Genomic DNA, 10783 nt, shown 5'->3' on the forward strand with positions numbered 1-10783 from the left:
TATATATATATATATATATATATACATATATATACATATATATACATACGTGTGTGTATGCGTGTGTGTGTGTGTATAGGTATGTGAATGTCTATATATATACGTATATGTATGTCTATATGTATATGTGTTTGTGCATGTATAAGTGTATATGTATGTAAATGCATACATATGTCTATATATATGTGTATATGTATATCTATATGTGGATGCATGGGTATGTCTATCTGTATATGTCTATATATGTATATGTATGTGTATGTCTTTATGTATATGTATATATATATATGTCTATGTCTATATGTACATGTATGCGTATATGTATATGTATATGCAAAAATAAAAAGAAACTGATGATTTTACAGTGGTCTCCTTACTTTTTCCGAAGCTGAATATTGAGATATGACATTTGGGTCTAATCCACGTTTTTGCTAATACCAACAACAGTTTAACTTCTCACATAGCAGAAAACTGGGCTACATCAAAGCTGCTTTATCTAATATGGTGTTAATTACTGCTGCACAATTAATCTAATCACAATTTCAGTCCATGCAATTACACAACTGCAAAAAAGGCTGCTTTTAATTAAATAAAAAAATGTGCTTACAGTGTGAACATGCACTCCTATTGTCTGTCTGTACGCTTTCTGCTCATTCACCACACCCTTCATAAAGAGAATCAGACGTGGAGCCACGCATGGTCGTGAGAAAAACTGTGTGGCAATAGTTTGGATTTTAGCTCAGTGACAGTCACTCATGTTCACAAGCGCTATAATATTCCACAGCTATTCTGAAGAAACACTTTCTGAATTAGGGTCAATTCAAAAAGCAGCTTTTTTTTTTCCAAATAAGACATGTGGGATGTGTTGATATTATTCAGGATTCTTTGAAAATGTGTAGAGCGCTTTAAAAATATGTGTCCGAGTTGGGATTTTTACAGCAATTTTCAGCACACAACCTCTCACCTGTGCACAAACCGACAGTCTGCAAGGTATAGTGAAGAAACATGTCTCCAAAAAAGCCCATATTTCTGATCAAAAAGAGGAAAATACTTGGATATCAACATGTTTTTGGATGTAAGACTGCATTTTAAGGGTGACCTTTTCTCGAAAGTGGTTGAAGGAATGAAGTGAAGGCTGAGTTCACATGGATAAACAAATCCAACACCTTAGAGGAAATACTATTTTTAATTAGAGTATACACAGCTGGATGTTAACAAGAATATTAGTGGAAAATTCCATTTAATTAGCTATGTAAACAGGTTCGTCTTTTCAGAGCAAGGGCAAAAAACTAAATCGTTTTTTTTTTTTTAAGACAAAGTCACTGATATCATCCAGGAACACAACCAGTTTCTATAACAGCAGCGATCTGTGCATTTCCCTTAATAACCATGGAAGCAGACTCACGAGACCATATGATTATTATATCACTATATCATTTTTGGCCATATCCCACATCCCAGTGTTAATAATACTGAATAATGTTAATGCAGTGCAGTCTAAAGAGAGCCATTCAAAAATAGCATTCCAAACTGTGATCTCTGAAAAAAAGCAACACGTACACACAAACACTCATTCCCGCAGTGTGATCAGTATGTGTGGCCTGTGAGGAATAATTTGCTGCTAAAATGCTTCTCATTGCATGAATCATTCAGAAAATTCCAATCATTATGGGCTATTAATAGAAAACATTTTCCCATTAAAACACATTTCACGCATTATGCTTATTTGAATAACAGTTTTGATCTTGATCGTGTGTTAAAGGTTTGGAAACAGAAGGTTATTTTGCAGCTGAAATCACCCTAAAGTGCTGGTTAGGACTTTATCGCAGTGTGCCTACAGTAGCTATTAAACTGCTGCAGACACTTCTATAGGAGGCAGGAGGCAGCGCTCATATCTATAACTGCTGCAGCTGAGATAGTGCAATCAAAATAACCTCAAGAGGAGATTTAGTTTCTATAACATATAAATTTCTTATCTGCACTTAGATAAATGAAAGGATGGAAGTAAGCTGCACAATTTAAAATGAAACTTTTCACATATATATAATGCAAACAGTTTGTTATTTATTAAAATGGCCATAAAAATGCAAGGCTGTCAAAGGGATTCGACTGCATGGCAACACCTTATACAGCTGAATAGATATATATATAAATAAACTTTTGCCCGCACATATAGATTGAGTGCAGATATTTGCATAATTCCTGAAGCGAAAAAGGCCAACAATAGATGTAACTTCTGTTTGGGTCGTCACAAAAACATGAATGTAGAACTTTACATCTAATAACAACGGTATGATGACGAACATGATAAATGGTCTCATTGGTCAATAAATTTAGTCCATTAGGAAATAACCTTGTGAGGAGTCAATCTTTTTTGATTTTTTTTTTTTTCCTAATTCCCCCTTGGACTGAATGCTTCGTTTCCATAACAAATGAGTTCCACAGAAATTGATTATTTCAACTGGAAGAAAATAATGCATAACTCATCTCACGTCTCTGAGCTCCCGTGCAATTTATTCCCAAACGATTGAGCCCAAGAGTCAGCATTAGATGTCGTAAATCACCAGCAACACGTTGATGCACTACCTGACAAATATGATAATTGCCGGCCCCCGAACGTATGGGCTTGTCAGGCGTGAGGAGAGGGGCTGCCTCGCCAGTCGTGACATATGACTTCATAGATGCTAGGACATTCAGAGCCGGCCCTTGTAGGGAAGGAATGAGCAGGGCTGCCTAAGATCGTTTCCATGGAAACCCACCATTTCCATTGACTGACTTTGCGCTCACGTAGTGAAGACAAATTACACTGGCCGGGAGTGGGGGAGGTCTGTCAGGCTGTTAGCCCTGGGGTCAAATTCATGTGTTTTATTTTCTCACCATTCCTATAGGGGGTATCAACTGAAAACCTTAATTTCTGTGTGTAATGCGCTCTTGGGCCCGTATTATAAAGACACAGACACATGCTTTCAATTACCAGGCTCTCTATCCTGGGGAGAGGTAAAGCCTACCTAATGTCCTTACACACTGCAGGGATTCGGGTTGTATATCTGCATGCTTTGCCATTTGTTTATTTAAAGAACTAATCGCACAGATACAAGTGGCGTGTCGCACAATTTCTTAAAATTCTTTTGATTCTTCCTACCAGTGTCACACAATGTGTTTCTCATTTGCTTTTTAGTACCTAAGAAAACAAACATACACTGCAAAAAACAAAGATATAAAACAGTAGGAGGTGTGCTGTTCAAGGACAGACTGGGCTCTATTAACAAGCAAATGGAACAAATGCTATTAAAAAAAAAAAAAAAAAAAAAAAAGGGAACACAAAGCAAACTGAACACATGCACACACTAATACTTACCCCACTCTCTGGGAACGTTGTCCAAGCCAGCTCTGTGGTTGCCCACCGACTGTCCATAAGGGTTTCTGCAAATTAAGAGTGGGAGGAAGGTTGACAAAGTGAATTAAATGGTGTGAGAAGGAAAAACCGAATCACTACACCGCATTAAGGACCCCACACAAGTTCCCTGTGTCTTACAAAAGGATGCAGGTAAAAGTTTCTCCTCCACCCACCCACATGCACTCAGTTTTTTTTTTTTTTTTGTTTTTTTTAAAGCCTGAGTACCCTGACAATCATGGCATATCTGTGATGCCGCCTAATTAAGGCTTTCTCCTGCAGAAAAAAAGAGTGTTTGGCACACGCAAATGCACTTCTTTCAACATTCATTTGTGCAACTAAGAACAAAGCAGTCTCCGAGATGCCTTCAGTGTAAATTTTCCATTAACTAGAATAGGTTTAGAGAGGTCATATAAGCACAAGGAAATTTACTATATCCATTTGGACGGGAGGCTTTCACCCAAAAACAACAGCCAACGGTGGCGTGAATTTGACGCCTTCTGGAGCTGAGTTAAAAGGTGAGCTCTCGTCACCCGGTTGGTTTACGACAGGCGTGTCAAACTCATGTTAGTTCAGTTCCACATTCAGCCCAGTTTGACCTGCAGTGGGCTGGACCAGTAAAATAATACCAGTGAAAAAAGTAAAATTCTATTCTGATCAGGTTTACGTCTACAAAGTTTCCTCAAAATCTGAATAACAGTGCAACTTTACCAATATTCTGCCTCATTTTATCAGTTTATCATTTACACATGTGCGTTACAATCAAGGTTCTAATAGTTTTGGATTTTTCATTCTAGTTTAGTTTTATTTAGTTTGGACATTTTTTCCTCTAATTCAGTTTGCTTTAATTAGTTTTTAGAGCAGGTTTGCTAGTTTTTATTAGTTTTTGTTTTTTTCTAAATGCTTAGTTTTAGTTTAGTTTTTTCATATCTTTTCTCTTCTTCACCGTCATATTCAAATAAATCCCAGACAGGACTCAGCTGCATTAGTCTCCATGTTTCCAGGTACAGTGGGGACCAGAAGACGACTCTAAACCAAGTGACAGACTGTTAAATATCATATGGTGCCAACAGCTAAAATTGCTCAAGTTAAATAAATCTATTTCATATCAATTCAAAATTGACAAAAACGAAAATGAAGGGAATTTAATCCATAATTTTTTACATGTTTTAGTTAGTTTTATAAGTAGACAATACAGTTTCAGTTAGTTATCGTTTTTTCCTTTGAATTATAATTTTTATTTATTTCAGCTAACAAAAATGTTTTTTCAATTCTAGTTTTCGTCATTTCGTTAGTTTTCGCTAACGATAATAACCTTGGTTACAGTCGCACAAAACATTTAGTAACAAGCAGAATATTAGTCAAATTGCATTTACTTTTCTTAAGACATTTCCGTTTCTTCATATTTGTTCAGATTATTCATGTTTTTTGTAAAAGTATAGCTTGGTATTTTAAACATTTTCATGTAATTTTACTTTTTTACACCAAAAAAACAAAGAGAAAATGTGGGGTTGTCATTATTTATAGGTTATTCTGATAATATTTTACTGGTTCTGACCCACTCTAAATCTAATTGGACTGGATGTGTCTGTATGTGGAACCTGAATTAAAATGATTTGGACACCATTGATTGTTAATATCTTCAAGGTTCAAGGTTCAAGGTTCACTTTATTGTCATTACATGTAGTGTATACATGAAACGAAATCAGTACTCAGGTCCAGCAATGTACATGGTAAAATTCTATAAAATTCAGTGTAATTCTATAAAATTCAGTGTAATTTTTTGCAGTTTTTGCAGTAATTTTTTGCAGTTTTTCACTAATTCATCCCGCAGGGCCGGTTTGGAGCCTTTGGAGGGCCAGATTTGGCCGCCGGGCCGCATGTTTGACACCTGTGGTTTATGACTTTTACAAGGAGGCGAGACAGAAAACAATCATAGTGGAGCAGGAGAGTAAATAGTACAATCAATGAGGGCTGTTGTCGGGCTGTCGTCGCCGGTGTGGCGTCCGAGCCGGCGAGTTCATTACACCTCAGAGGAACAGGCCTCTCGGATTTAAAGCCACAGCTGTCTCCGTGTCGACTCCCATTGTTTGGTTGTTGTTAGCACATAATTACTGGGACAATTACACTTTCTTGGTAGAGACTCAGTGACACGACGCCTGCTGTGCACCATTTGCTCACAAGTCGCTGGTAACTGTGCTAAAGCAGGGTGTGAGAGGGTAAACAAATAGCATGTCCTGCACTGAACAGAACAGCAGCGCGACTGTAAAAAATCCACACTTTTTTATAAGGAACATGGCTTTGTTCTGGTACCATAATATTTACTGCTGTTTTTCTTTTTTTTTTTTTTTTCTTTTTCCATGTATATGCCGCTATAAAGACAGGAGACAATGCCATTACAGTGTGTCCTTGGCTTTTGTGTGTCAATAATTGAAGTTGTTTGATGGAGTGGATAGATCACTGGTCCATCTGTGACTGCTGAGCTAGGGATATAAGCGGTGTTTACAGTCTGTTCTGTGTGTTCATTAGAGAAACCACAGTGCTTTTCTTTTGTTAGAGGACAGGGAATAATGAACAGTGATCTGTACATCCAGAAGAAAAGATTACGTCTGCGCTATTCATGAGAGTTTTTTTCAGCAAAGACAAAAAGACATTGATCACATCAGAGCTAAATATGTCTGTCTCTGCTGATTTATTGATGCGTTGTGTGCAGGGCTATTATTGTTTGGAAAGTTTCATTACTTTTTTTTTTTTTAGACTTTCAATTTACTTTTTAATACCAGTTCGGTTTTAGTGCATAAGTAGTTTTAGTCCTATCCCAAGGATTTGACTGGATTTTAATTTTTAATTTTTTTTAGGTTTTAGTGGGGTTTTCTAGTGTTTCAAGGTATTATGAGGAAATATCTTGATGTTATAAGCTTGAAAAGGTAGAATAAAGAACTAAAATGTTCTATAGTCTGCAAAATCATGTGTAGAAAGCCTAGTGCAAAACAAACACTAACCAGATTTTTACCTTCAGTTTTGTTTTATTTATGTTTTTGATTTCATGAATAGCTGATTTTGAGGTTGTTGGGGTGTTTTTTCTTTTAAATTAAGTATTTTTTTTTTTTTGCAATTCTTCATTGTGTAATTGCTAGAAGTACTAACGGAAATTCTTTTATGTGCACAAACAGTAAATAAAGAAAAAACAAGCTGCACTGGTGGGCTTGAATAAATCGGTAAGGCAGCACTACATAAAGTTAAAATCTGTGAATATAAAAAGGAATAAATGGCTGCCTCTATCTATCTTGACACTTCTGCTCTATATTTAATAACTAATATTTATGCACAAAGCAAATGTACTTTTTAAACAGGGCTTTCAAAACAAAAGCTAATTTATAAAAGCATTCTCGGGTTTATATTTGTATGCATAAGGACATGTGGGATGCCAGTTAATAAGTTCTGTTGAAGTGCCCGAATTTACAGTTGTGAACAAGGTTGTTTTACTGATTAGCACAACCTGAGTCTGAGAGGAGGAACTAATCAGGGAAATCAGCGTCTGGCGTATTTGCATGGCTACACTGGGCCCTCGGTGGCTCACAGCTGAATACTCCTGCACTATATGCTGCTGATCCACAGCTCCGTCCAAATCTCTGGGGTGTCTGATCCAGTGCATCGGCCCTTCCCTCTCCTCTCCCAGTGCCCAGAGGCAACAGAAGCTGAATCACTCAGCCTCAGCTACCCACAAGTGTGATCCGATGCTCCTTTTACAGAGGCTTCACCTGCTGAGGCTCCACACAATGCACATAGAGGCACAGCAGGGTGACGATCCAACATCTGTAAAAGCTGGGTTCAAGCCTCCATGTAAGCAGGATTTCATCCTCCAGAGGCGTCATGGGGAAAATACTCAACAGCAACCTGCTTCAAGGGCCCTGGTGGAACTAGGACTGCCCTGTGACCTCAATCTGGACCCAAAAAAGACATTTTCCACTATTTTTTTTAGGACTCCTATTACAAAAACTACTGTTAGCCACAAGGAAAGCACGACACTGTTTATCCTCCAGCTCAACATCTGAGACCAGGCTCATGTGGTGCTGTAATACACTCAAATTTCAGTGTGAAGAGGCTTTTTGTGCAAAAACAACTCTCTTTACCAAAGTGTGCTGTTGTCATCTCACTAAATCCCAGAACTCCGTTCAGATTGAAAAAGATCCCATTTGTTCCACAGTTCCCCCTCCCTGTTAAATTTACTATGCCTTTGAGATTGCTTTGCTGCTATAACTCAAATCCAGAAATCCCCCCCTCTCCCATAAAACTACAGCAGTGCTGGAGTCAGTCTGCCCCTGGGGTAAGAAAACAATGCTGCAGTGGGAACTTTAGAGCATCACCACCCGTGGCATTTACTGTTTTTTTGATCACTCGAGCCAAAATGCCACACAACTCTGAATTCTGTGTGCGCTTTTGGAGCTCACACACATGCTAATGTTTTATTCACTTTGTAAGAGCGGGTGCATCATGAAAGGAAGGCCCTGCCTTGTAACTACACTGACACTCGCTACCAACAAGCAAACATATGAAATATTAACAGCCAAACATCATCATCAGTGATTGGAGGATGATCAAATGTGTAGCTATAAATAGGTGTAAAAGATGGTGAGTTGAGGCTTTCAAACTTGACTTCTGAGCTTCTTGGGAGCATCGTTTCATTTTACTAGTGCATGTTTCTCCCACAGTAAAAACAGCCGAGTATGATGCTCAGATTAATGCCTGATGAGCAGTTTTAACAAGTGAAGCTGAACTGATTCAATTTGTCTTCAGGGTTGTGTGGATCTTTTTTACAGGTCAACAAATACGCTTTCTTGTTGATTCTGTGATACACAGATAACAGGGAAATGCAACTGAAGCTCTTCATTAATGAAAATCATCCAATTCCCCACTGAAAACTTTGACGTTAAATGCTGTTTCTATGACACAGCATCCTGCAGATTATTTTATAAAATGCTTTGCAAGTGGTCATCCATCTGGTTTACGAGCTTTTAAAATAACAGTACAGTAAAGGCGGACTGTAAATGAAAGCAATACAACATAAAAGTGTCACAGCTGCTGAGGCTTTTACTGTCGTTTGTTGGTGCGAATTGGAGATAAGTCATCTCTGTAGCTTTTGTAAATAAGCACACACTTGATTTTGCAGTCCAGCTTGCATCATCCACACTTCTGAAAAAAAAAAAAAAACTAATTCAACATCCAAGCCATGTGTCTAAATCCACAGAGTAAGCAGCTTAATAACAACATCTAACTTGCAAAAAAAAAAATTTGGGCCTCACACGGTTCTCCCCGCTTTTATTCGTACTCATTTAAACTCATCCCATGATATGCCCTTCATGTTTATCCTCAGAGGACAAACATTAGTTAACCCTTGAGCTTTGAGTAACAGTTAGTGTCTGGCTTGGGAAACAGGCTGATCATCTCGGCATGAGCGCCCACTGGGACTTGGAGGGCTGCTGCCGCTGCATTGATTTACTTGCTGACACCAGAATTGATGAGGGATCAGGCTGGCCACGGTCCAGGAGAGGCAGATTGGACAGGGGGAGAGGAGGAGGGAGAAGAAGAAGAAGAAGAAGAAGAAGAAGAAGAAGAAGAAAAGACAAGAAGGCAAAGGCAGAGAAATGTAGCTCCAGCTCAGGGCTCAGAGCAGCACCACCTCACCTCCCATCGGCTCGGAGGATGGGTGGGAGCTGAGGAGGTGGCGAGGGTGGGCTTCTCCCTGGAGCAACATTCCCTCGGTGATGGAGAGAGCTTCAGGGGCTGCAGCGCACTTGTTAAGCCATTGACCTTTAATTCACACTTGTCATTTAATATGTTTCACATGTGTGTCCCTGTGGCGCTTCAGGGGCTGACACTGATCCACTCTGGTGGGTTTAAAGCTCCTGATTGGCACCAGAAACACACTGAATTAAACCCATGTTTTTTATAAATTCACAATTTCTATTCCCCCAGTCCCAGTAGAGGTATGCCTCTGTGGTGTAACCCCCCCCCCCTCTGCTTAGGTGGGGCAGGTGGGCATCCTCACTCAGCTTGTGGGTGTGACAACAACAGGGACAATAGCAACAGGGCAGTCCTTCAGCCGCAATGGAAACACTGGGATGTCATCACATGCATATATATATATATATATATATATATATATACATATATATATATATATATATATATACATACAACACACACCGAATACACAGGAGGAACAGGCTGGTGCATGTGGAATATGTGCATAAATTACAATCACAGAGTACAAAGCCCAGTTCATTTATCACAGCAGATTCTTCTTTCTGCAGCTTTAATTAATCTAAACATGCATGGAGGTTTGCTTGCAGGTCTAATTTCACCTATAAAAGCAGAATACCGGATTAAACTAACCCAAATGCAGGGTCATTTAAATAGTCTGGCAGGCAACCGTGGATATAAACACTACACACTGTTTTTTTTGGGTTTTTTTTTTTTTTGTTTTTTTTTCCTCCGCTGAGATGCTCAGTGGACAATACTGAGTTCCACTGCCAAATGCTGATCCATCCAAACAGCCCCATTGTTCATACGCGCCAGATAAAAGTAAAAAATACACAACGACATCCTACCTTCTACAGCCAGAACCACGGGAACAACGAGGCTGCACACCCACAGCAAGTAATCCATTGTCATAAACCAGGCGTTTGCAACATGAATAAAGGTGTGTATGTAGACTGGACCCGCGGAAGGATGGAGACTCAAACACAGACCGCAGCAGCACCACCGCTTTTTGTTCCTCTCCCAATTCGCATGTCTTTAGTTGGAGGCACTGGGGGCTCTCACCGCCCCATTCCACCTAAATCCTCCGAGGGAGAAAAAAAAAACACCAACCGTCTTTATTTTTCATTCAACCCGCTCCCGTTGTTCCTCCGGACGCACGCTCACTACTGCGCTACCACACTGCGCCGTTCCGCAGACTCATTCTCTTTATCTGACTTTACCGACACCGAACCGCTGTCCAGAGGCGCATCTCTGCGCCGATGCCCTCCCCGAGCACAGGATGCAAAGCGCGGCTCTGGGGGGCTCTGTCCGCAGGGGGGTCTCCCTAGTCCACTTTGGCCAACTCCGGGTAGCTGTTGCTCCTCTGCGTTGGATGCGCGTCGGAATGGCAATACTGGGACAGAGACGCACAGAAGGGGGCTGGGGGCTCCGGTGCGTCAATGCGCACGCACCGGGTCCGCACACAGCTTCCGGTCAAAGACACACCTCCAAAATAAGAGCCGTTCATCCCCGTGTTCAACAATTAGTGGCATTGTCTTAAAAGGAGGAGACCCTTTGTAATACCACACTGTAGAATAGAATAGAATAGAATAGAATAGAATAGAATAGAATAGAATAGAATAGAAT

At 39.7% G+C, this 10783-nt stretch overlaps 1 pseudogene; it reads right to left on the reverse strand.

Annotated features, from left to right (window-relative positions):
* Positions 1–10568, reverse strand: part of LOC115437400 (ephrin type-B receptor 3-like) — a 62202-nt pseudogene extending 51634 nt beyond the window's left edge.
* Between the last annotated feature and the right edge of the window lie 215 nt (positions 10569–10783).

Source organism: Sphaeramia orbicularis, chromosome 17 (genome assembly GCF_902148855.1).
Source record: "Sphaeramia orbicularis chromosome 17, fSphaOr1.1, whole genome shotgun sequence".
Taxonomy (NCBI): domain Eukaryota; kingdom Metazoa; phylum Chordata; class Actinopteri; order Kurtiformes; family Apogonidae; genus Sphaeramia; species Sphaeramia orbicularis.